Source organism: Anser anser, assembly GCF_964211835.1.
Source record: "Anser anser genome assembly, chromosome: 5".
Lineage (NCBI taxonomy): Eukaryota > Metazoa > Chordata > Aves > Anseriformes > Anatidae > Anser > Anser anser.
Window position 1 is genome coordinate 7,639,063 of NC_139725.1, and position 22,881 is coordinate 7,661,943.

The 22,881-nt window shown below is 41.7% G+C and overlaps 1 protein-coding gene and 2 long non-coding RNA genes across 19 annotated transcripts in view; 1 reads left to right on the forward strand and 2 right to left on the reverse strand.

The window, feature by feature from the left end:
* The window catches only part of KIAA1549L (KIAA1549 like), a 144,121-nt gene that overhangs the window by 108,932 nt on the left and 12,308 nt on the right, over positions 1-22,881 (reverse strand). The window contains exon 1 of one of the 14 annotated variants that reach the window (XM_083837831.1): positions 19,441-20,347. The exons of 11 other annotated variants lie outside the window; for them this stretch is intronic. The gene's annotated coding sequence lies outside the window, so the exon portion shown is untranslated. 2 more of the 14 variants (XM_083837837.1, XM_083837832.1) reach the window with 2 other exon arrangements.
* LOC310900239 lies at positions 9,693-19,322 on the reverse strand. 4 transcript variants are annotated; one of them, XR_014584937.1, is made up of 3 exons: positions 19,304-19,322; positions 14,330-14,539; positions 9,693-13,733 (listed from the first exon to the last, which is right to left on the reverse strand). It is a non-coding gene; the product is annotated as an uncharacterized lncRNA (long non-coding RNA). The 4 variants fall into 4 exon arrangements; XR_014584938.1 differs by lacking the exon at positions 19,304-19,322 and adding an exon at positions 16,386-16,400; XR_014584939.1 differs by lacking the exon at positions 19,304-19,322 and adding an exon at positions 16,267-16,396.
* Positions 16,667-18,423, forward strand: LOC310900243. The gene is made up of 2 exons (XR_014584949.1): positions 16,667-16,804; positions 17,756-18,423. It is a non-coding gene; the product is annotated as an uncharacterized lncRNA (long non-coding RNA).

Consider the following 22,881-nt stretch of genomic DNA (forward strand, 5'->3'; position numbering starts at 1 on the left):
CTTACCTTTATTTCAGAGCTGGACTATGCAGCCTGCTGTCTTAAGCCTAACAGAAAATTCAGCATTTACTGAAAACAGGTATTTTCTCTTGGGGACAGAAGTAGAGAGTGTGATACCAGGTGAGCACACAGAGGGATTTCTTTCCAGACCATCACTGCGACAATCCCAAAGAGGGGGCAGCCACGAGCAGTGTTGCTGTAACCTTGAAGCCAGTGTTTTCAGACCACAGCACCTGCTTCTCTTGATTAATAGCACTACCCTCAACTACTCAGCAGCAAACATTTACAAAAATGAAGCTAATTATGAGAGTGGTGAAACAAGGGAAATCATCCTCAGGGGGCAACTGACCTTCTTGCCTTGATGAAGTTTACTAATAGGTTTAGTAGGTTATCATTATAAAGATTTTCCATGAGGGATTTTCTTTACAATCCACAGTCTCAAAACACATAGAAGATGCATTTTTCCAATAAGTTAATAACCATCATTTTATTTTTTAAACTACACAAGCAGCCACAAATGCTAAAATGATTCATTTATGACCAGACACCTGCTCATACTGAACATCCTAGAGAAGAGAAGAGTCCTACAGACTCAGTAAGCCAAAATGCATGAAAGGTGATTTTAGAAGAACTCCAAGTTTGTTGTGATTTAAGACAAAGAAAATTTACAGCTCAGACCTCCAGGCACTTAGAAGGTCAAGTACATTTATATTTATGACCTCCCACCCCCTGATTACTCACTGCAATGTATGTGTTGCTTTCATTGGTCCAGCAGCAACCATACCAATCATAACTTTTCTGAATGAAAAACATACTGCACCTCCAACCAATACCTTTTTATTTTAGAGTCTGTGTTCTTCAGAGCAAATACCACCTTTGCCAGTGAAGCGCCCAGCCTGCCATCTCTCTTTGATACAGCCAGGAAAATGGGTGAGTAGGATGCACCTGTGAAACATCACTATATATGTGATAACATGTGTTTACCTTATTTTTTTCCTAAACAAGTGGGGTTTTTTTGAAACTTACTTCAAAAGAATATAACATGCACATTCTTTGCATATACCATTACTATGAATCCACAGTCAATTCCAGATTTATAGGTCCTCAGCAAAACCCTCTTATTCCTAAAAAACAAAAACAAGCAACAACAACAAAAAACCCTGAAGACTACTAAAGCTAAAAACTAACTATAGAATACAACAAATGAGTAACTAGAAAATTATTAAAATTTGGGTCTCTTTTCAGTTTACCAGGCATAATACAGGCTGATTAATTAGGCAGAGGTAGGCTTGTTTTTCCCATTATCATTATTACATCTGCATGATTCCTTAGCAAATTAAGGTAATTTAAAAAATTACCTGCCACTTGTATTGCCAAAACAATATAAAAAAGAAGCAAATAGTTCAGAAAATGTTTTGTTCCTAGAGATAAATAGTTTATTTTCAGACGCTGACTGATTATTGTCCATATGCAAAGACATAAGCACATTTCTCCATGAAGCACATTGACAAATAATTTGACAATGTTTTATATTTTTGTTTTCCTCAAAATCTTCAGAAGCTCAAGGACAAGCTAATCCAGAAATCTGAGGTAAGGTGGTTACACAAATCAGAGCTGTTAGCACCACAAGATCATCCTCTGCCTTTTGTTATTAGTATCAACTGGAAAATTCTTAAGTGTGAGTCTGCAGTGTGGCACTGTTTTTTTTTTTTCAGTGCCAGCTACAGTTTTCACTACAAACAATGGTGTTTATTTGAACAAATAGTGAGAAATTTGAATTTTTTCTATCCCTAGACAAAAGTCACAGAGGCGCTCAAATGTCATCAGTTCAAAGCATACTAGCGTCACCCACATTTCAGTCAGACAACCTGAAGCCCTCAGTCACAGCATTAAACACACCGGTGCAGAGATTGTATGTTAAAGGATTACTTGCTTAAATACAAACACCTTTGTTTTATACTTCTACACATTATCTAGTTACCTTTTTAAATAAAATTAGTAGTCATATGAAAATATAAAAAGTTTAGAAATCAAGTCTGAGATGAAATGGAGATTTGAGTTACAGAACTGTGCATTTCCTTTTATTCACTAACTGCCACACAAATCAGGTCTCCTCCCCTTCATCTAAAGGGGAGAGGACTGAAGGCCAGGAAATCTCTACAATAAATCCTGGAGTTTGCCCTGTTTCTTCTCACAGGGAATGGCCTCAAGTTGTGCCAGGGGAGGTCTAGGTTGGAAATTATGGGAAATTTCTTCTCAGAAAGAGTGGTTAGGCATTGGAACGCATTGCCCAGGGACGTGGTAGAGTCACCATCCCTGTGGCTGTTTAAGGAAAGGTTGGATGTGGTGCTTAGGGACATGGTTTAGTGGGTAACGTTGGTGGTAGAGGGATGGTTGGACCAGATGATCTTAGAGTTCTTCTCCAACCTTAATGATTCTATGATTCTCCCTTCAAAAGAACCACATGAGAGCTTGGATCTCACCAGTTCTTTGCCTACACTCCGACTGCCAAGAGCCTGGAGAAAAAAGAGCTTTGTCCCTCAGCACCTGCATCTTGTGCTTCCACATAATGGTTGAAGAGAGAAGGAAAAGATTATAAAGGGTTTTCTGAGAAAGACAAAGAAACTCAAGCTCTGTCAAGCTCTGCAGGGCTGAAAAATACTCACTGCACTTCACCAAGCACGGGGACCACACAGGTCCCATTTCTAAGATCACCAACTCTCCACAGTTGCTTTGCTGAAGGCAAAAATGAAGACCACAGCTTCTGAGGTGCACACAGGGTGAATATTTATGGGGCACACACAAATAAGCACTGTTTTCAAATCCATTTCTTCCTCACATGGACAGTTCCTTAAATGTACATGAATTTATTCAGACAATGCTGCTGGAGCTGTGAAGGCAGCTTTTGCTTTAAATACCCTGAAAAAGACCTGGTTGGTTTGTGAGGCACATTTAGCATCTGCTGTAAAGGAAGTGTTCACGAAAAAGATTCTGCTGCCTGAGAAAGTCCTGGTAGTTTAATAGTGGATAAACTGAAGGAAAACCCACAAACAGCCTTACATCAGCTGAGCTTTTGCTATGCCTCAAACTAGGCCTTAAACAAAGGCACAGCATGAGAAGTAAATGACAAAATACGTACCATACAGGGACATGGTTTAGTGGGTGATATTGGCGGTAGGGGGATGATTGGACCACATGATCTTGGAGGTCTTTTCCAACCTTAACGATTCTATGAAATGTGATCCATACCCACTGCTGATCCCTGCCAGGTGTTTTACACACTCTCTTCTCCCTCAGGCAGGGGCCCCATTCCCACTCATGATTTTCAGCGAGCCTCACACACACACGGGTGCAGCCTGACCAAAGGAAGGGTTAAGGCCATGTCGGTTATCCAGGCCAGCACCACAGGTCACAACACAGCTGTGGTCTGACACAGCTAAACAAGAGACTTCGTGGGCGAGGGAGGTTGATTTTTTAAGACAATTTGTTTTTAAAAACAAAACCGATTTCACCTGCCTACCCTCTCCAGCCCTCAGGTTCACTGAAGCAGGCGTGCCCAAGCAGGCTGCCCAGCCTTGAGGCACCGAGACGCCTGAGGAGAGGCCTGTCACACCCTGCCACGCTTGCAGTCTGGTGCTGGGTTGGGGTGTGCTTTTCGTAACTTACCAACATCATGCTGTGTTATCAGTTCCTCCTCTACATAAATAACATCCCCACTCACTCTCTATGCTTGTCAGCTACCATTACAAAATCCTGTTATTTAATAACGCATTATTAGCCCTTTTTCACAAGGATGTGCCTCAGGAAAGCTGAGACACAGCTGGTATGGTAACCTGTCAAGGGTCTCACAAAAAAGTCAGAGGGCAAGTGTGACACCAAAGTCAGAAGTCTTTGCTCAGAGTCATGGGATTGCGAAGGTCAATACTATGTTCTCCCTTTCCATTATTTTCACTGACATAACAAAAATTTTACACAATAGTGCTGAATAGCACATTTCATCATAAAGTAAAACCTGACGTTATTAATGTTACTCAGATTGGAAAGTCAAGTATCCTGAAATTAGAAAATGTTCCTCTAAAACAGCCTTTAGTTACACACAGACACACCACCCTTGTCTCTGAATCCTTGCCTTATTCAGCTGAGGCACTGGATAGAAGTCAGGAATTAAGATGTCTGTTTAATATTTTTTTCAAATCATCCTCTTTCATACCATGTATTTCGTAAATCTGGTGCATGCAGCAAATAGGAGTCATGAGTTTTTGCTTGATGTTTATCGCTGAGAATGCTGTCCCTAACAGAACTGAACATGAGCCGGCAGTGTGTCCAGGTGGCCAAGAAGGCCAACCGCATTCTGGCTTGTATCAGGAACAGTGTAGCCAGCAGGACCAGGGAGGTGATCGTCCCCCCTTACTCTACTCTGGTAAGGCTGCACCTCGAGTACTGTGTTCAGTTTTGGGCCCCTCACTATAAGGGCATCAAGGCCCTGGAGCGTGTCCAGAGAAGGGCTACGAAGCTGGTGAAGGGCCTGGAACACAAGTCCTGTGAGGGGCGGCTGAGGGAACTGGGGGTGTTTAGTCTGGAGAAGAGGAGGCTCAGGGGAGACCTCATTGCTCTCTGCAACTACCTGAAAGGAAGCTGGGGGTTGGCCTCTTCTCGCAGATAACTATCGATAGGACGAGGAAATGTCTTCAAGTTGTGCAGGGGAGGTTTAGGTTGGAAATTATGAGAAATTTCTTCTCAGAAAGAGTGGTTAGGCATTGGAACGCATTGCCCAGGGATATGATGGAGTCACCATCCCTTGGAGTACTTCAGGCAACACTGGACATGGTGCTTAGGAACATGCTTTAGTGGGTGACATTGGTAGTAGGGTGATGGTTGGACCAGGTGATCTTGAAGGTCCTTTCCAAACCTAGTGATTCACTCTAGTGTACCCATGCATTAGCTTTGAAACTTACAATTTATCTCTTTATGATTTAATATTTATCACTTTTCTAACATTGCTATTTATGACTTACAATTTATCCAGAACACTACAGATAACTGAGTCATAGCCTCTTCACAGTGGATCTATAAACTACAAGGCATTAAAGCCCTGTTGCAAATAATACTCATCTTTGCATTCTTAAAAAAAAAAAGTCTTAAAATTGTTAATATGATAAACAAGAAACTTTATAACTATTTGCTCTGGTGCTGGATGGGAATGTATAATCATTTATGCCGAATTAAGAAAAAGCTATTGATTGCAAGGTTAAAAATAGATTAAACAAGTCACTAAAAATCATTAGCATTTGTATTTTTCTTTGTTCCCATTGAATGTAACAAACATCTAATTTAGCAGAAATATACATGGTTAATAGATGATTCCTCTCCAGAAGAAAATACAGGTGGCTTTTTTTTTTTAAAAAAAAAAGTTTTTAATTCAAAACAAGTTTTGATATGCCTCTGATTATCTTTACTTCTGGCCTGCTCCTAGTTACAGAGAGATCAGTGCTTTTCTAGAGGAGGTTTTAGCTGTTGTAAATCAATGTAAGACCATTGATATAACTGTCAAATCACACCAAGGAAAGACCTAGCCACTTTAATAATCCCCTATGGAAATGCATATTCTTAATGGCAGTAAATGCATAACGTTCTCTTTCAATTATTTAACATCTTAATGATTTTGTTACTTGTGATCAGCTTGCTTGGTAAGTATCGTCATTTAAGAGAGAATTTGTGATTTCTTTTTGGAATAGATTTAAATGGTTAGAAAAAAAGAACAGAGATCCCCTTGGAGTAAATGCTGACTGTAGTATTTATGTAACAGCAGCAGCATGGCCCATGTGGTTCTCATCCCTTGTTACTCACAGAACAGAAAAGAAGAGTTTCCACAAAAAGCAGACAGGGACCATGCCCTGAAGGAAGGAATTTCCGTGGGCTAGAGCAGAGGGGAAGCGGGTAAAACAGGCAGGACAGAAGGAGATGGGTGGGATGTAGGTGGTGTGTACCAGCAGGAAAGGTGTGAGAAAAGAGCTGACAGGGTGGGATCATAAAAGTGAAAATTATGCATCCACACATTTTATACAAATCATTTCCCCTCTTTAAGTGCAAGTTCAAGTGATGCTGCATGTATGCAATGTGACAGTAGAGCCCTAACACCAATCCTACTGGGTGGACACAACAATGAAATATAAAGAAAGTTTTAGACTTAAATCCCCAAGCTGAAAAGGGACTATAGTGCTATCTGACAACAGATTTTCTCTTAATTGAAAGGATCAAATGACTGCGACAAAAAAAGCAGCTGATGTAGAACAGCTGGGAAAGTCTTAGAATAAAATCCTGCTGTATCTTGTCTATCTCAGAGGGAAGCTGATATTTGCACAAAACTTATAGACATAATATATATATAATGCAACTATTAAAATATTCATTATAGAAATAAGTCAGCAACAAGCTACATCAGAAAATGAAGAAAAAGCATTTCCTCTAAAAATGAGGCTGTAAGATGGTTTTCAGGTCTGTAGTTTAGGTTCCATTTTGATGGTCAGAGCAAGCAGATACATTCACCAGCTAAAAACACGTGCTGCAATTATATCCCACTTAGAAAGGCGCTCTTTTAAATGGGTGTCTAAGAATCCCACTAACCCACATCAAAGTCACAGAACACTTTTTTACTGCAACATCCTCTGCAAATATACAAACATGCCGCATTGTTACACCAGCTCCTACAAACCTGGGACTCATAATGAACTCATAAATGAAAACTGATACGTCTTTTCTACACCTTGCAAATAGTCTTTAATTAAGAATGAAGTAGTCAAATCAGGAGTAAAAGATACCTGCATTTTATTTATTCTGTATATTCAGGGGTCACCCAAGGGAATCATGTGAGGGATTTCTGTAGCTCAGAAATGAATACATGACTCCAGGGCTCAGCTTTTGACAATAATTCATTGTGTGATCCTCTGGAAGGCATTCAATCTCTCCATGCTTTTGTGCCCCACTTGCAGTATGTGTAAAAAGTGATAATTTGAGAGACAGTGGTCTCATGTGAATTAATGTAACATTTGCAGAAATTCTATTAAATTCTTGAATAAAGGGGTGACAAGTAGAATAGGGGATGCCATCCCTATTCCCTTCCTAAGAAAACAGCAAGGGGGTTAGCATATATCATCTTAGAAAAGTTTTACCTGGCTAGTTAGAAGAGTACATTATCAAAAAGTCTATCACAAGCAACAAATGCAAAAAGGTTTTCATTCATGCCCTCTCCAGTACTACAGCAATGTACCTTTCTCACCCTAAGCTAGCAGCAGGAGAAGCTCACAGTTTTCTGCCCAGAGGGCCAAATTTGCCAGGCTATCAATCCGAGATGTACCAGCAGCACCATGTTTTTCTTTACTCCCCATCTTTCTTACACCAGTTCCTTTCACTTCCTTTCCATTACATTCAAATATATCCTTTTCTTTTTTCCCCACACACCATCCCTATTCCTTTCATGCTTGTGGGTGTTTGCAGAACTTACCTCATGGGTTATGCCTAGCAGAGGATCTTCTGGGCTAGACTCTCAAAAGGGCACTGCTTCTCTAAGCTCGTACACTTCATAAGCTACGAGAACTTGGAAAATGATTTTTAGTAAAATTGATTCTTCAAAAGAAGTGGGCAGGGCGTGGTAATATTTTTTTCTACCTAGACAAAACTTAGGACTCAGCAAGTACTTTGAATAGTCTTGGTGTTTCCACTAATTCTGAAACCTTCAGCATGGTCACACTGGAAACAAATATAAAAGCGTTTAAAATAAAATACAGATTTAGGCCAAGAAATTTAACAGTTAAGCCATTCTGCAATATGATGATTACTTAAAGAAAAGCAAAAAGCCTATGCTAGGATTCCTATAATCTGGTTTAATGGGATTACTAAACCCAGTTCAGCTGAATTGTGAAGGTCTATGCTGTATGTATCTTTGTCTCATTTCCAGCACTGGATTTTATCAATTTTGCATAACGCATTTGCAACACAGAATTTCTTAGGGATTTCTTGTTCTTCTACAACAGCACTGTAACTTTTGTGCATGCTGTTCTATTCCTCACTTAGATGTATCAGATTTTCTTGCAATTTATTTGTAATAAAATCTAAGCATTTGACAAATTAAAGTATAAATGTCATGTAAATACTAACAGAAAAGTATTATCTACCACTGTTATGAGTGAACTCAAATTATCACATTAGGATTTCCTCTGTCAATAAGCATTTTACAATAGTATCTGTAAAATCCCCTATGATGCTCTGACAGCCGCACCTCGAGTACTGTGTTCAGTTTTGGGCCCCTCGCTACAAGAAGGACATCGAGGTGCTCTAGCGCATCCAGAGAAGGGCAACGAAGCTGGTGAGGGGTCTGGAGAACAAGTCTTACGAGGAGCGGCTGAGGGAGCTGGGGTTGTTCAGCCTGGAGAAGAGGAGGCTCAGGGGAGACCTTATCGCTCTCTATAGGTACCTTAAAGGAGGCTGTAGCGAGAGTGGGGTTGGTCTATTCTCCCACGTGCCTGGTGACAGGACGAGGGGGAATGGGCTAAAGTTGCGCCAGGGGAGGTTTAGGTTGGATGTTAGGAAGAACTTCTTTACGGAAAGGGTTGTTAGGCATTGGAATGGGCTGCCCAGGGAAGTGGTTCAGGCACCATCCCTGGAGGTCTTTAAAGGACATTTAGATGTAGAGCTTAGTGATATGGTTTAGTGGAGGACTTGTTAGTGTTAGGTCAGAGGTTGGACTGGGTGATCTTGGAGGTCTCTTCCAACCTAGATGAATCTGACAATAAGGCAGAGGACATTTTACCAAAAAAATAAAAAAAAAAAGAAAGAAAGAAAGAATTAATTACCCTTTCTTGCACGCACTGGAGAAGGAAAGTTTGACACTGTACTGATTCACTTCCAGTGGATGCCAACCCTAACCCAACTGTGGTTAAGAAAAAATTTTCCACCACTTGGAAAGCACAGGCAAGTACAGCCAATTTCTTAAGCTCCAAGAAAGCTATAACACGCGAGTACAGCTACAGCCTGGAAAACAGAGGTCAGCAAAGTCTTTTCCAAGCAAGCAGGGTTTCGTAGGCTGGGAAGAAATTATGCAAACCAATTGACTAGTCCTCCAGCAATACAGTCATCACATTCAGCGGACCAACTGCTTGGTATCCATACAGGCAATTTTTGGCATGAAAATACTGCCTAAATAAAGGTAGCATAAATCAGCGTACTGCTGCAGGAAGGGCAGACATTTCCTTCTGATCTGAATTTCTACTCTTGTCATGTTCCGCATTTTATCGTTTTTGCTTCTAATCAGACACAGTTGGGATAATTCAAAATGGAAGAATGTGCCACTCAATTAGCTCCTTTTAAGGATTATTATTTTCCCCACTTAGACCCTAGTTAAGTGGAAGACAGAATTTACAGGCCTCATTTATCTGTCGCTAAGGAGTGGAATCAGAGGACAGAGCTGAAGTTATGAAAAGAATTGAGTGAAATCTTAAAACCCCGGAATGAACCAGGAGGTTCCTACCAACAGAGCATGGAAAGGATCCCCAAAAGTCAGCAAATATTGTGAAAAAGTAAATTATGTGGCAAAAACGTAAGTTTGGGTTGACTATAACAAATTAACAAGTTCAAACAGTCATTGCAGAGAGCTTTTTAAGTGTACTGAAATTTTCAGTGTTTCTTCCAGCAACCATGTTTGTCTTTTTTTTTTTTTTTCTGCTGCTAGCAGTTCATCTAAGAACACAGTTTGGAACAAGTAAATAAAAAGTGACAGGTGTGACTCAGCTAACTCTAACATCAACAAAAACTGAAGCACTAAAGTAGCTATCGGCACACTGAGGGGAAATACAGGAGGAAGTTAAAACTCCAGGTTGAGACCATCACTGTAGCTTAGGGATATTTATATAGTCAGTAGATTGACTGATCCAGTATAAGGTCTGATTCACAGTGCGACCACAGCAGCAAAGAAGTATGTTTGTAAGAGACAGAATACAACAAGGCTATGTTAAGATTTTTGCACTGTGGCTGACTGTAGCAATCAGTTCTGGTCAGCAATACCACCATCAGCTGGCTCTAACAAATAGCTGTATTTCGTTTCAAATGTGAAACTGGAACTTTTCAAATGTATGCAATGAAAATTCTTGACGGATTCTGAATACTAATGGAGTCCACATTATTACGTTATCCTTTCAAAGTAAGTCTAGCTGGAGAAAGGGTGCAGCTTGAAAAAGCCATCATGGTTAGGCTCCAGTACCACGAGTGGATGGTCAGCATCATCTCACGTTCTCTCTGTTGCCTACTGCAGTTCTTCTGATACATTATTCACGTAATTTTGTTCTTGCATATCAACTCATCTAGTATTTTAGTTGATGTAAGCATTACAACTGGCATGTTTTTATCTTTCCAAAGAGCTCTTGCTTGTTGAGGAAAGTCAAAACTGGAAGCAAGACACCAGCAAGAGGTAACTTCAGTGCCCTTGGAGCAGGGAGGCCTGAAGGGTGCAAACCCCTTGACACTACTTGACATTCTAAGGGCAATAGCAAGGGAGAAAGAGACACAGAAGCCAGGAAAAATGCCAATAAAAACATAAACCTTCAATCAGATCAAGTGGGTCATATCAGTAAAGAACAGATTTTGGCCAAGTGGGCCACTGCTCTGCAGTGGAGCAAAGCTAAGCTATCAGAACAGGTGTAAAAAGTGAGTAGCATTGACAAACGACGGAAGAAGTCACTCATTACTACCACTGCTTGTATTGGCTTCAGGAAACGTCAATATCCAAAAATAAATAACGAAATAAAATGCTTTATGTCCTGAGAAGATTATTCATATTAGCAATAGAATTCTGCCTTTTATTTAAAGCTGAAACTTTAGAGACCTTTCGGAATGAAAGCTAGAATGCAGCTGTGGGTTGAATCCTGTGAGCAGCATCACAAAACGCCTTAGCTGTGCGGTGCCAATTCACTGCAAAGCATTTTGCTGCAAGGCAGCCACAACACCTACCTTCCTCCTCTCTCCCCCCCTTCAGTTTTGCTGATAGTAGATTTTATGCATTACTGGATCACTCTATGTAATGACCCGTGTTGAAATCATTAGGAAGGCATTCCGTTTTTTCTGTGTAAATGACTGACACAATAAACTGTGCCTTATTGAACTGTTCCATCATCAGAGCCTGCAAGCTTAACTTTCCGGTTAAGGAAAGCTTTTGTTTTTCAGTACCTGTATTTTTAATGACTTTAGCCAAATCATACAGGGATATTTCCAGTGTGAATTAGAAACTTAATTATTCTGTGGAATAATTCAGATATGTATATGGATGGTGAAACTGAAGCTACAAGACCAACTTTACCTCCATGTACCTGCCTAGGATGCAAGGCAACTTGATTTAAACCACTAGGAGTGGTGTCAAAGGGCTGAATTTGAATCCACCCATTCATTATTTTGGAGTCGTTTTGTAAAATGCTACCTTTCTTTGGACTAATCAAATATAACAGCTGAGTCCATAATCCTGTAACTACGTATGTCCAGTCCCAGACCTCCGTTTACTCTAGCAGTCCTAATAACATACCCCCAAGCTGCTCCACATTCAAAATATCCATCGGGGAACCTTAGGTTTCAAGTTCTGATCCTGTACTCTCTTTTGTCCTCATGCACAGGGAAGGAAAGTTGGAGGAAGGATGGGGTCAAACACTCACAGAAACAACACTAAAAACATTGTAATCCTTTCCTAAACAAAATACACAGAAAAAAAAAAAAAGACAGCCAGTGGACTCTGGGGCTGCATTTGTCAGAGCACTGCCAGCAGGTCACAGGAGGTGATCCTTTCCCTCTGCTCAGCAGGGTCCTGGGTCCAGTTCTAGGCTCCCCAGTCCAAGAGGGACATGGACGTGCTGCAGTGAGTGCACTGAAGGTCGCAAAGGTGATGAAGGGACTGGAACATCTGTTACGGGAGGAGAGGCTGAGACAGCTGGGGCTGTTCAGCACAGAGAAGAGAAGTCTTACGAGTGTAAGGCTTCCCCTACTGGGGGGGAAGTGAAGAAGATGGAGCTGGATTTGTCTCAGTAGCCCAGTGACAGGGTGGAGGCGATGGGCACAAACTGAAATGCACGGAGTTTCATTTAAAGATAAGAAAAAGCTTTTTACTGTCAGGGTGGTCTCAGTTTGCCCAGAGAGGCTTTGGAGTTTCCATCAGCAAAAGAACTGTAGCTGATTGTCCAAGCTGGTGCACTAACACTACCAGGATTACTACTACACTTAACACTGTTTCATTACTAGAAGTGCAGATGCTGACTTACACTGTGGAGGAAGACAGTTGGCCTCACGGAGTTGTTTGGCCTCAAGGAGTCATGAAAACAGAACAAAGCTTTGGAAAAATTCGTGCTCTTATTTGGACACAGGCTGCTGTCCATGCCTCCCAGCAAAAGCCACCACAGGAACCACATGCTACAAAACTGCTGGCTAGAAAGTGGGCTGATTTGCTGGAGACTCTGATTATTTGCTACCGCACTGTACAGATGAAGAAAAGTGAACGTCCCTCTGAAGTTATTTACAGGCAAAATTTCTCCTGTCTCATATCTCCTCTCACAATGTATGCCAGACACTCAAACCCCACACAGAGACCACCTGGGTGAGGCAGAAAGTCCTCCTGCCCGTGGCTGTGCCCCTCTCCCCAGCATGGGCTGCCTCGCTGAGGGAAGGGGCACAGGCAGACACAGACTGGGCTCAGCCTCCAAAGCATCCTTTCACAAGTGGAGAGGGCTGGGATGCACACAGTTTCAGACGAGATCACTCTGGTTAGCATAAACACATTTTCTTGCTGCTGCACATTCGAGGTAATTCCCAGGCGCAGGCAGTGAAGGATCAACAGGTCTGAGCAGCACAACAGGCGGCCCGGTTAGCTGGGGACTGGCTCCACCACTGTGATTTGTTTGCAGCCTCCTTGTCTAGGGAGTTGAAACCCAAAAAGATTTAGCACCACGCAAGTGACTATTAAATTCTCCTCTCTGATCTAGGACTTGAACATTGCCTTCTGGGAATGAAGGAAACCATAAACAGAGATGTTAAAAATACTACTGCTGTTAACTTCACAAACTGCTAAGGAGGGGTTCCTGTCTTTGCAGTGGTTCTGTGATTCTAAGTTTCATGTACTGTGTCATCACATTTCGTGGGTGACCTCCAATGCAAAGGTGTGTTGTTATAAATTTAAGTCTGAAATGAGCTGACCTGTTTAATTAGGATGTCTATAGAGTTTAATGAAACAATTTAGTGCTTTGGTCTTTTTTCCCTGCAAAAGAACCCTGATACCTCACAACAGAGATATCTAAACATACATTGCAATTTGAGACCGACAAGCACTGGGTCACCTTCCACGCACAGGTCTTGCACACCAGAGCTGCTGGGATCCTGCTCTGAAAGATCCTGCTGGTAATGGGAAATGGGCAGCTCTTGTTTCTGCATCGACAAGACCCAATTGTCTTTAGAAAATAACTAAGTTATTATTTAAGCACTAATATTTTCCTTTGGAGCCCTTGAGAGAGGATATTGCTGTTCAGGAAAATAAGGCTGTGGAGCAGATTTGGCTGGCAGGCAGCTCTGGGGTCACCCAGTCCAGCCCCTCTGCGTCAGGCAGGATCAGCCAGAGCAGGCTGCTCGGGGCCACGTCCAGGCAGGTTTGAAATCTCTTGAACGATGGAGACTCCACAGCCTCTCCAGGTGCTTCAGTTTGAGTGTTTGACCACCCTTACAGCAAAAAAAAAAAAAAAAAAGTGTTTTTTTGTTTTTGTTTTTGTTTTTTTTTTTTTGCTAAACAGAATGATACTGAAGGGGGAAATTTAGCACAATAAATAAGCTGAGGTGGTAAACTACTCTTTTATGATAAGATACTATGAAATTCAGCAAAGAATGATCTCTACAGAACTCCTGAATGACCCTGTAGGAACATGCAGAGCGCTCTGCTGAGCTGTAGAGGTTTTTAAAGCCCTGATTCCATCCTTCTAAAATTTTATGGGAGTATTCTCCTGGGGGTTTTCCCAGAAATCCAGGTCAAGAGCAGTGTTCATCTATGGCTCACTCTAAACCTCAAAACTAACTGGGGTAGGTACTACGTAATGTCTGCAAATTGCATGCTTCTCCACAGCATATTCTGCAGCTGAACAGTTGCCTTGATCAGCATTAGTGTTACCGCTGGAAGCACTGCAGGAAATATTCAGACTTCTGTTTGACCCAAAAAAATAAAACCCTAACCTTAGCATAGCAAATTGTCACCGCAGAATTGTTCCTTACAAAGCAGACATTTTCCAAATAGACATAAAGCTATTTGTTGCACATTAACAGACCTTCAGAAATGGCTTGATGAGAGCTTTTGATGCATCAGGAAGCTTGATCAGTCAGGGGCAACCAAAATCACAGCTGCATTTGTGGTGCCTGCTCGAGTCACTTCCACCACAAAAGCCACAGGAGAAGCAGTTCCAAGCAGGGAAGGACAGCGTTCCTGTTCCTCTGTTTATTGCACCAGTGGCTGAGTCATCATAGCCTCAACAAATATTCTGTAATTAGAGTTGTTCATTTTAACAATACTAAACAGCTCCAGGGAAAAAGCCATAAATATTTATTAACATTTCAAGATTTAAACACTTTTGCCACACCATATCCTGACAGTTATCCTCCTTGGCAGCTTTCATTCCCCTCTGAGAAGAGAGCTAGTGTTCTGGAGCCTTCTCATAGAGCATTATGCGTCACAGCCAACTGAAGACTAACATCTTGCCTACAGCTTTGATGTAGACAAAGCCAATGTTACAGGAGATGATGTATCATAGGCATTACTGGTGGCAGCTCCTGTACCTGAGGTCACTGAATTCTGTCCATAATGCTCTGTTTTCACTTCCTTGTATGTCTGATGAACTGCAATATTCAAGAGGAGGTTTTATAAATAGATTGTTCTTAAATCAAATTTGGAGATACTGGAAAGCAGCATTTCAATAAAACATTAAATTAAAAAAGAAATACAATCAGGGAGGAATTTTTCTATCTTGTTCTCTCAGAAATTACTGCAGCTCTTTCTTTGACAAATATAAGCATACAGATGCTTTGGAGTAGGGGTGTGAAATACAGAAATGGAGCTGTCTTACTGTCAAAATTTTTTACTATCCCTATGAATAACCAGCCAAATCTACTCATTACAAGCCTCTGAAGAAAATCACAGTTCACTCCTTCTAAAGACCTGCTAGAATTCAGCACTGTTGGCAAAACTCCCTCTTCCCAACACATATTCAAAATTAGGCCTTACATTTCTCAAACTAGACATTCAGAAAAACAGAACCCCCCAATTTTGGTTTAAATGATTTGCATTAGCATCACGAGCAATGCTAATCATGAGCTTCATCTCTCATGTTCACCCTTTATGTTCTAAAGCACAAAGCCTATCTCAGCTGTCTTGTCCCAGGAGACCTCTCCGTTCTGCAACTCATTGCCCACAGCAGAAAACCTTTTCCAAATTCAGCAAGAGCTGAGGCAGTGGTCTCGTAGATAACAACTTCCTTCATTTCACAGCCCTGGCTCATTCCTAGCCCTTGATCCAGTCTTGACCAAATTTGATAAAAGCCTTCAAGGGCTCAAAAATAAATTAAAAAAAAGAGACTGTGAAATTGAAGACCATCTTTAATGTATATATTACAGCATTACAGACAGAATGGAGGTTAAAAAGACAGTCTTAGCCTACCTCTTTTCCAGATTTCTGCACCCTCACTGCTATTTCAGTGCTGCTACTCTGATTATGCACTAATAAAACAATGGCAACACCAGCTTGCCCCTGCTGCCAAGTGCTTCTTAAGTCTGAATCTTGTTCATTAAGGTAATAGCATTTGTTCTGTCCCAATATATGACCATAAAGGGGCAGGTGAATCACAGGAGGGAAAAAATTAACAGTACAGTTGTAAGACATGAATACATCACTTCACATTTTATAACCCTACTGGTCAGGCCACTATGAATTTCATAGGCAATACACATAATAAGCAATCTACCAAACAAATAAGCCTATGCTAAACTACTAAATAGAGAACAACCCTTATTTACTCCCACACACAACACATCAGAAAAAAACCACTTCTTTCACGTTAAATAAAACGCCAATTTCTAGGAGACAAGAAACGGAAGCTTTTAAGACAGAACTAGTTAAACAGTTTATTTCACAATTTGTAATTCTGTCTGATAATACTAGGAAATAAGAGAGAAAAAAAGAGACTTATCCAAGCAGCTATTAAAAATTTGATACCTTGGCTATAATTAGTGCAGTTTACTGTGAGCTGTAAATAGCACTGATTACAATTGCAACTTAAAGTCCAGTCACCTCACCACTTAATCATCAACATAAATAGTTTAAGAGTGTTTCACCTATTTTATTTCTGTAACAGGGAATTCCACTAGATATGCAAATAATAATTAGTAAAGCATGATGTACTGTTGTCGCATTAAGACCAAAGTGGAAGGCTGTTACCAGCAATTCAATAAAACAGAAGCATATAGGCTTCTCCTATCTTGTTCAGCAGTATTCTAATCTTCTTCTTTTCAGGCAATTAACAGCAAACAAATTAAATAGCTTTACGGTATACTTATTTCACCTGTGGCATGGAAGGCATAGCATGTTTGGTAGGGAGCCCAGACGCTGTGATCAATGCCTTGATCCTGCCTGCGATGCAAAACCCCACGGATGCTGCAGGGCAGGTGCTTCTTGTCTCCACCCCAGCTGCCCGACAGCTTCAAGGAAGCCAGAGCAAACACAGGACCAGGCATTCAGACAGAAAAATGGCCAGGTACGTATCAGATTCGGATTCCCTAGCATGATAAAATGTTAAAAATAGTAACACTACCAATATATACTTTGAGGCTTTAGTGTAAACATCTTGTATCATAAATGGTGCTAATAACACAGCAACTGCACTGAAGATGAGAAAAATTAACACTGCAAAAAGTCTGTAAGAGATTTTATAGCAGTATTTAGAAATGAACCCATTAAAGATGCAATAGCTTTAATGATTAGTGTTATACTACATATGATTTTCCATTTTGATTTGGATGAGCTTATTATACCAGGCTTATTCATTCAAGTATCTGCCACAGCACTGTTACAAACAGTTGTGTTTTTTCCTATTAATTTCATTAAATTACCTTCAGTGCTATAAGTAATAGCATGCTGATTCCATTTCACTGCTGACAGAAACTGCCCAATGTATCTTGTTCAGTATCTAGATTTAAACCATGCTTATTTGGTCTAAAAGCACTGAAAGCCCCAGAATTGCTTATGTTTCCTGAGGGCAAGTCTCAGCCTACCTTCACTTCATGTTTTACTGTACCCTTTTCAAAGTTGAGGATTGTCCCAAAATTAGAAATGCAGAACAAATAGCGTTTAGGGAAAGACATTTGATTAAAAAATATATCAGCCTGTCAGAACAGAAGGCTTACTGGTAGCCTCCACAGGAAGAACACCTACCCTGGGCTCAACGCGTTGCCTGTGCATATATCATTTTTTCCTGGAGGCTCCTTCTGTATGTGTCCTAACGCACTGCTGGGCCTCAGGCAGAGGGTCTCAATCTGTCCAGTCTGCCCCTGCTTCATGACCAACTCATGCTGTGAAGGGCAGCCTCCCCTGGGGCTCCAGAGCCTGAGGCCCAGGCACCGCGCCAGGCCTGGGCACTCCCCTGTGCTCAGGCACATACAGACGGTGCCATTTCTTTCACCCCGTCTCAACAACGCACTTTTTTCAGGTTGTTCCTAGAGGACCTGCCTGTGCTCGCTTTCCTTTATGTTTGCACAACAATGATTAGAAAATAATCCAAAGGCACTGAGTTTGGTTCTTGTGATCTCAATCATGTCATACAATTTCAACATTTATGGAAAAGATTAACGAAGAGATGTCCCGTGCAGTTCCCTAAAATAAACTGACTGTACTTTCTGACAGAAAAAGTGGAAGACAGACATTTTCTCACTCGCCAAAGAAAACATCACTAGGGAAAAGGGAGCAAAAAACTATTTAGTGGTGCCAGAAATAAGATGCTCACGTTTTATTCTCGAACACCTGATTTAGAAAATATGTGAAGTGGATGGCACAAAATACGCCGAGTCCTTCAGGAATTTGACCTTGAAGAGAAGAGGAAGACTACTCAAAATTAAACACAAGTCAGCGAAGAAGGCTTTGCACCAACACCAGCAGGCTGAACGAGACACAGAAGCAATACAAGCTGCCGGGAAAGGGCTACATTTTAGTGGGGCATTTGCACGGCAACTGCTGCTAAGGAGACTGGTTTAGAGAGAGAGAATAAATAAATATTAGTAAACGAATATAGTCAGTAATGATGCTCTATTCACTACCATGATCACTTCCATGAATGACAATTTGTGATTTTAAAAATCTGCCCATCTTCAGGCTGAAGAATTTTAATAGACTTCTGCCTTGTGGAGCAAAGGTCGTCACCCAAGGACGACGATGGTGATGGAGACATATACAGAGTCGAGCAGACAGGAATAAACAGAGTATTTGCTGCCTGCCTTGACCCCCTGGATTTGGGGGTAATGTTTTCTCAATTTTGTCAAGTTTTGCAAAATAATCTTTGGAAAGGGCAGAACTGTGCAATTACTTTCAGATATTCTGCTCCGCTGCAGTCACTGGCATTTTCACTGAGCAGATGCCTAACACAGCCATGCACAGAGGAAATAAATGGTAGTTTAGAAGGTAGGCAAACTCTGGAAAAGTGAAGGAGCAATATGATGTGGTAAATACCCTAATAACATGAAGAAACACCACAGCCAGCTCAATCTAATATCCTAGATCAGTCTTGTGAATGCATCCACTAGCCACTTGTGACAGCATCCGCTAGCCAATGCAGAACAGCCTTGCTTGGAGAAGGATCAAGCTTCTCATTGCAGGGTTAAAGGAAAACCTACTTTGACACACACCGACCAAGGAGAAAAGCACTCTTCTACATATTCATCTTCATTTACAACAGCAGTCTCAGTATAAGCAACCTGTGTGAAGCAGTGTGGGTGGCTCTGAAGTCAAATGCAAATCAAGAGTGAATACAAATCTGAGGAAATAAAGACATGTAAAGAGCTCATTTCCATTTCTTTCATGTATTATGAAATTGTAGCAATTGTTAATCCATTAACATAAATCATGGAGTCAGGCACCTCATATCAGGCCAAATATTCACATAAAACAACAGCTATAAAGCTACCACCTTCAGATAAACAGTGGATGATGGCCTTACAGAAACATAGGGAAAAAAGGAGGAACGTAAGGAAATACATGTACTTACATGCCAGCAATACCTTTACATAAAAGCAAATACAGCATTTACTTAATACACCAGTCCATCACAGTTACCAAAACATTCACTTCTGTATGCAAGAGCAATACACCAGGGCACACACATGGGACACAGGTTCTTCTTACCTACAGCAGAGGGCTTGTGAGGTCAGAGAGGGAAAAGGAAGCAGCTGTCCCTGCTCACAGGGGGGTCTGAAGGATCCCAGCCTATTACGCCAACACTGCCTAACTACTGCAAAACGAATGCTGTTTCGTGCCAACTGTTCTTCAGTCTTTACTATTAGCATCGTAACAGGCTGCTGCTGTTTGTAATTAACACTGAAGACACATGCAGATACTTTGAGCTGAAGAAAAACTACTACAAGAATAACCTGCAGTACACAACCTTGCACACAAGGTCTCAGAAGCCTGACAAAATAAACACTAAATGAATGCAGCACTGGGAACGATTCAGCACGAGGGCCTCCAGGGCAGATTCACAAACGATGCACAGAAGGGCCTCGCAAGCCTGGCAGGAGCTGCCAGCTATGTAGCTGCCGAGCACCTACTCACTCCAGCAACCACCAGTCCCTCAAAAAGGCAATGCAGTTTCTGTGCCGAAATTATTCTGCTGTCCTTGCTGGCCCCCTGTGCAACTGTAGGCACTCCAGTGCCTTTGTAACTCCGACTGGGAGTGGTGCTGGGTACCCGTTGTCTCACTGAAAATTACTGAGCACTGGTGGCTGAAGTGTCTACGGTAATTTTAAAATCGAGCCTCAGAGGTCCTTGGGTGCTTTGGGGTATTTTTCCTCTGGACTTTGGCAAAAGGACAAAAAGGACAACTGTGAAGAGAAGTGGGCTTTTGTAAAATCTCAATTTAAAGCCCATGAAAGCACTGATGTAAATCTTATTTGCAATGTTATTCCTACTAATGAGTAGCATTGCTCCAGTATCCAAACATCTACCATCAGGACACGTGGAGTAACACTGCGGGTTACTACATCAGTTTGCCATATGGAGAGAATTACAGGGAAACTCCAGCAAATTCATAAAAGGAACAAGATCTTACTGGCACCCTCCTTTCTTCTCTTGCGGCAACCCAAGCACCTTCACAAGCCCTGCCCTGCTGCCAGGCAGAGACGAGCAGGTCCTGATTTCATCCCAGAGGCAGCGCCTGGGATGGGCGAGGGACTGAAGCTTCCAAGAGCCTGAGCTGCTATTTACTTTTGAGCCATTTTTGCAAGCTCCCACTGGAACGTATCGCTCTTTTTGCACCAAAGTTTATGCTAATTTCATTTTGCTTTAATATAAAATCTTAAAGCTTACAGGCTGCCCAAATCACACTTCATTATACTATAAATCACTGATCTGAAAACTACACATTGCAGTGTGTCCTCTTTCTCTCTCCAAAGAAAAGGCTGAGCACAAGTGATCCGCACCACCTCTTTATGGGATTAACCCACAAATTTAATGTCAGTTAGCAATTTCTGAATTATCCCTCAAAGAAAAAAAAAAAAAAAAAAACTTATTTCCAGAATGATGTTGAGTGTTTGACAGCACCACAAGATATCTTGGAAGACAGAATTTAATTTCGTGTCTTTTCTAAATATGTGCACTGTGGTGTTTTGTTTGTTTGTTTTCTTTTTAACAGAAAGTCAATAGCATTGTGGAGAACTGCCAAACAGTTTCGGTTACTGCTGTAGTGATAAATACAGGACTCAGCACATGCTGAGGATGTGCAGGACAATGCACATGACATAGCAGAGGACTATTGCATGTATATATGTGTTCGTATAAACGAGACTGCATGCCGACAGGATTCCTGTTTCAAGGAGGAAAAGCCTGGAGAACTAGGCCAGACTTTTTAAGAGCTCATTTTTATTTCTTGGTACCTTCTGCTTGCTGAATGAATCAACACCTGTAATTACAATGTCTTTCAAATTGCACTAACAGCAGTTCCATGGACGTGATGATCTGTGGTTTTTTTCTGTTTGTTTTTTTTACCGTTTTCTATCCTTAAGCCCAGAACCAGCTGAAGGCTTCTAACCTCACACCACAGGAAAAAAATCTTCCTGTCAGGGCCAGCATCCTCCCACCACGCTAAGACCGGTGGTGGGACAGGGTCTGCTGGGGAGGAGGCTGCTCTTGGCTTAATGGCAACAATGCCCAGCTTGCGCTTCAGAGGGCTCTGATATTTGCCATTCAGGTGAGCACTCATGGCTGCCTTGCTGCCCTGGCAGACCCCTTGCACTTGGCAGGCATCTGTTCTGTCTCTTCACAGGGCTGCGCACCTATGGACCTTGGTTCCCCGCTACCACAGGAAGCCCAGCTCCCACAGCGCCATCAAAAATTTCATCACCTCTTCTCACCCAGCTCTCAGCACTGCCAGCTTCCACCACCAGGGCCTTTGGGCCCCAGAGCCCCACGGCTGTACCCCAAAAGGCCCTTCCCACATGTTCGGACTGAAGGCCACTACCTGCATCCTAGACCACTGCTTCCAAAACACATCGGGACACAGCAGGTAAAGGCAGAGTGTCTGCCCATCAGCTCTCCTTCCCCTTTGCAGTGACAGCTTCATATGAAAGCAGGGAGAACGTGACATGGCCAACAGCTCGATTGTCGAATCTGATGACAATCGGCCAGAGGATTAAGAAGTTACGAGGGAGGGCTGTACCGTTTTCTGACTTTCAAACAGACTGATAAAAGAAGGGCAGACAAAGTCAATTGATTTCATTTTGTTCTGCTGGGAAAGCAAGCAGAATATTAAAAAATGTTAGCTAGCATTTCTTGTAAATTAACTTTCAAATTGTATTGAAAATGGATGCGTTCATGAAATCCCACGGAGGTAAATAACACTATTTTTGATAAAGATTTGTGGGAGCACCGTCACGCAGCGAACTGAGTAAGGGAGCAATGTGTACCAGGGGCCTTCAGGAGGGCTCTGGGACACATCCCTGGTGCCTTCTGTGCACCACAATCGGGGTCAGTGCTCCCACCCATCCTGAACATGTCCTGTGCCAACAACCAAGCGGCAGGATCCAACTGTAACCCAGGAACAAAATGCTACATTTGTTTTGATCGCATTAAAGTCAGAATGAGCTATTAAAAGAAGTTGTAGCAGATGACTGGGTCCCGAAGAACCACAGGCAATACATTCACATGGCAGTTTTGTTTCATAACTTCAGACTTGCTTATTCTTTCTTTGTCTATTATAATTAGTCCTTGATACGGAATTAATGTAGTAATCAAATTAAATGCTTGGGAAAGTGTACGAGTCAGCTGGCCTGAAAAAAAAAAAAAACACTATTAAAAACAATTAGGTAAATATCTCAATTTAGAAAGCTTTGAAACGTGTAACATGTCTCTGCCTGAGTAACTGTACAGTGGGGGTGTTGCACTGGGACTACACGGGTTGGTTAAACTGAGTTGGCCAAACTTAAAACGAAGACTAAAAATGACGTTTTACACTGAGATTAACCAAGAAAACGCAACCATGGGTAGAGATGTAAATCGCGGTCAGGTGCACAGCTGCTTTCTTTCTCCTCTGGATTTACAGGGAGACAACTACCACCTGACAACTATTTCACA